Source organism: Mizuhopecten yessoensis, unplaced genomic scaffold (genome assembly GCF_002113885.1).
Source record: "Mizuhopecten yessoensis strain PY_sf001 unplaced genomic scaffold, ASM211388v2 scaffold11125, whole genome shotgun sequence".
Taxonomy (NCBI): Eukaryota; Metazoa; Mollusca; class Bivalvia; order Pectinida; family Pectinidae; genus Mizuhopecten; species Mizuhopecten yessoensis.
This window is the reverse complement of record NW_018408892.1, coordinates 113,192-118,124: the sequence shown is the minus strand read 5'-3', so window position 1 is coordinate 118,124 and position 4,933 is coordinate 113,192.

The following is a 4,933-nucleotide window of genomic DNA, read 5'->3' as shown; positions in this document are numbered from 1 at the left end:
GTACTTTCTCCGCGCATCACATGTGTTTTATTGAACTTTGGAGGTAGAAACGATTGAGTTACCTCCCGTCGAACGCTCATTGTGTTTTTCTACGTTGGTGCTTCCTTTTCTGGAATTCGAACCATTCATCTCTTCAATGCCTTTCATTTCGTTTATTTGCTTATGTTTTCTTAGAAATGTCATAGATTACACAGATATTTCAGATTTATAACCGCATTCATGAAAACTCTGCCCACGTTAAACTGTTTTTAAAACTATCTCTTGTTCACACTAATTAGATGCACTATGATTGGTCCGAACACGGGTACTAGCTTCGTCTGTCAATACACCCATAACATAATCGATTATAATATGGGTGTATTGACAGCTTTGGTCAGTCAGTAATTCTTGCACATGTACTCGGGTTCTGGAACATATTCGATATTTTTAGGTATCGCACACCGCTTTACTAATAAATCATGTACTTTTTTCATTTTCCCAAAAAAATCTTTTCTAGTTTATTACACACTATAGCATAATTGGAGCCGAAAATTAGTCAAAGTTTACAAATATGTCCGCACAGATGTCTTCTGTTCGAGTCAAATAGGTGAGAGAGTCAGTGTCCGTAAATAAATATTTCGTATTCTGTTCATAGGTTCTATTTGTGTAGTTGTAGTGATTTATGATAATTTTGGATAAAGCCGATACGGCGAGTCCTACGTAGACACTAGAATACAGACGGGAAAGAGCGGATATGGTAAACCTGTACACAATTTGTTACGGTCTGGTGGATGCCAATGTAGACAAACTCAAAATCCTCACGGTTGGACAGAACATGCACACTAGAGGACATAATACATTTTAGAACAAAACTAAGAGGTAATGTTAGCTGAAGTTGTAAACGCTCCATCATTGAACTCTCTTAAATCAAGACTGAACCGCGCATGGCAGGAACACCCGGGGCTAATTTAGCTCCACATGCTATACAGAGTGTGAGGTACAAACCGGAAGTGTGACCAGTTACACCATTAAATGGTATGACGTCGACAACGGTGAGTAGGTCTGGGCCGGATACTTTATATATATATATGTATAATTATAGCTTACAGTGTCAGATATTTCAATGAAGGTTGCAAAAGCAAAGTATTAAAACACGTGTTCCAAAAGGTAAGTAACACAGACAGTATTTAAAGAACCTTTAATAAAATTTATTATAGATAAATACCTTCATGTGATGGCATATAATAAGCCAATGTATAAGTTTTTGTGTTTTCAAAATTACGCGCCAAAACTTATAGATTTACCTGGTTGTCTGGATTAGCCAATCACCGACTCTGCGTGATATCAAGTTATTGTCCTATAATTTTATCAAAATGCGCCAAAATTTATGATTAGATTTCCCTGGATGTCGGGATTAGTCAATCACCGACTCTGCGTGGTAACACGTGATTCTTCTATAAATTTTATCAAAACCGCCCACGCTTTTTCGATCAGGACTCGCCCACCTTCCAACCCCCTTTTTTCATTGTGATATATATATATTAGATCACCACCTCTATCAATAAGGGCTGTTTAATCATTACGTCATGTACATGTACTGTACGTATTTTTGTGTTACCTAATTTGGATACAGTTTGAGTTTCCATAACCTGAAAGTATCATAAATTGTGTTGTAAAGTATGTTTAATTTAGAATTATTATTTTTTGTTCACTTTGAGTCTCTTTTATATATGCTTTATGATGTGTAATAGGTGAAGCCACATACTTTTCATGAGTTATGAAACAATTTGGAATTGTTTCCATTCCTTACTTAAGCTTAATGCCATCTAAAATCATAAATTAGCATCTGCATGTATCGCAAATAAGTTGATATCATGTTAAGACTCTATCATCACCAAACAAAACGCAAACATATTTTTTTTTTCCAATTGGGAGATACAACGAGGAAATACGAGGTTAATTAACCACGTCTGTGATGTAACAACGGTTTTCATTGGTTAAAAAGAGTGCATTATTGAGCGATATACCATGCGCGTGCCAATAACCAATGCACGTGAAATAGTGCGCACGCATGCTGTTCCAACAACCTCCCCGAAATGTTATCATGAATTAACAAAAATAGCATAACCGTCAGGCGGGATCAAAATATTTGACAGGCCTGCCATTCAAAAGATTACACGGATCTTTAGACCTAAAGTTTGTTGGTCCGTGCAGTGAAAATGGTTTATTAATTATTGACATTTAAAATGTACAGGTCTGAAGACAAAATGGTAAATTATTACATACTTCTGTTTTTACTTCACTGGGTAGTGCCGTACATTTCACGATGTGTGCAGTGTGTGTATGTGCTGTCAAGCGTTGATTTCATGTTTTGACGAACGATGTCGATAGCGTGCCATCTACATCTCAACAAAATCTAATATTGCCAAGACCAAATTCTGAATTATTCAAAAAGTCATTTACTTACACTGGAGCAATGTTGTGGAATAATTTACCGGTCAATATTAAAAATACGACCACAGTTTGTTCTTTCAAGAAACACCTTAGGCAGCATCTGCTATCTCTATATTTAAATGAGTAATGTTATTCACACAGGTAACTGTCAAAATTTACTAAGTTTCTGTGAACGTATTGTTACCTTGTACTGTGATGTTAATTTTTGTACATATACATATGCTCAATTATATTAAAACTGTATTCCTCAGGGAAAGAATGCTGTGTGTACGAATGAGCAAAGAGTTTATGTGTCAAATAGTTTGTTTACTGTTTTTATCTGTATAATAATTTGATATTATTCACGATACGTTCGTTCAGATATAGACAATAGTGCATGTATCGTTTATCTAGTCAGCAGGTTAGTCTGATTACCAAATATTCATAAACAATAGTAGCGTTCAGTTATCTTACATAATGTTTATTTGTTGTCCATGATTTTGTAGTTAGCATAATAATCTGTTTTAATGTCAGTTAACATGTTTGTATGATGTTTGAGAGGGCCATATGGAAGATTAGTCTTGTACTAAATATGTAACCCTCCTTAAATAAAGATATTATTATTATTATTATTATTANACGGCAGCTGTGAAAAACTAGCTTTGCACGCAAACTGTTTCGTATTTTTCTACCGCAAGTGTAATTAACACCAATATAAATTATTATCAATAAGTTAAGTTGATATATTTAAATATTAATTATTATATTAACGCATATATTTTAAAAGATTGGTACTAGGAAGCACACATTACTATATACTAAAATGGCTGGAATAATCCCGAGTTATAAACTTTTCCGAACAAAACTGAGTCCGGCAAACGGCAGCTGTGAAAAACTAGCTTTGCATACAAACTGTTTCGTATTTTTCTACCGCAAGTGTAATTAACACCAATATAAAATATTATCAATAAGTTAAGTTGATATATTTAAACATTAACTATTATATTAACGCATATATTTTAAAAGATTGGTACTAGGAAGCACACATTACTATATACTAAAATGGCTGTAATAATCCCGAGTTATAAACTTTTCCGAACAAAACTCGAGTGTTCCGAAGAGCCATTGGGAGCTTAAAAAAATGTCTGTGAAGTTGCTGGGTTTGATTATTCAAATGACTATTGGTTTTTGTTGGCCAAAAAGTAAAAGGGTCAGAACTAGTTCTTATTGGTGAGAATCACTGTAATTTGTTAATCTTTTGCACGTCATTTTCAACATGAATGAGANGTGGCCAAAAATAAAAAGGGTCAGTAATAGTTCTTATTGGTGAGAGTCACTGACATTTGTTAATCTGTTGCACGTCATTTTCAACCAGAATGAGACAAATGAAAGTAGTTTGCTGAGGATTTATATGGTGAGGGTCCAGTTAGTGCAGCTGTAATGATGCCAAACTCGGTAAGAGCGCAGAATTATTGTCATAATCAGTCGACACATACTCAAATATAAAGTGAGATTTTAAGATTCATCTTGATTTATGTTATTTTTCTTACACAGCCTCGTTGAAGAATTCTAGTTTGGTTTGATTTGGTGGGAGGTGGGGGTATTTGTTTTTGTTTTATATTATTAATAAGGAGGTCTTGGATTCTTTGACATGTGTCTACCTGAGGTATGTCCTTTATTTCAAGTTTCTGGTTAATAATTGTACAGCAATTTTGAGGTAAAGATTTAACATTTATCATTCACATCACTTGTTGTAAGCATTTTTTTTTTATTTCTGCTGATTATCCTGTGTTATAAATTCCTGGTTTAAAGGGTGTGCTCATGTATGTTGTTGTGAGTTAACAGGTAAAGGATATGTTCAGTGTTCCTCCAAACCAATCAAATTAGTTAACCTCCCCTCACCCACCCCCAAGTAGTTGGTTTAGATTGTGTCCAATTTTTCAAAGACTTTATATGTTAATTTAGACCTGGTGGTAAAGAATCTGGCAAACTACCAGATATAATCAAATCTTAAATACATGAAGAATATTTGTAATGAAATACAATTTATTATACCCAGAACATTTTTTATTTTTACATTTGATCTAACTTGACCTATCTAGGTTAATTTTAAGTTCAAGAAAAAATTCACAATAAAATATGTTTTACAGGCAATTTTGTATCAAGAATATTTATACTATGTATGTGTACATATCACTATAGCAAGGCTATTTCATTAGATAAATTAATCTCATCTTTATTTATGAAAAGTTTCTGGCACTAGATCATCAGCAGATTCCAAGAGAAATATTGAGTTTACTAATACATGAGCAAGATACTTTACTCCGCTTGTTCCAGTCTACTCAGCTGTAAATGAGTATGCGGTTGGGTAGTGCTAGAAATGTAGAATGCTAGCTGTGAGTGCCGAAATGGCAGCACCGGCTGTATGCTCCCCAGGGAGTTGAGAAAGATATTGACTGGTTGCAAATATATACAATGGAAGATATTATATATAATTAATCAGCATCACATACATGCCAGA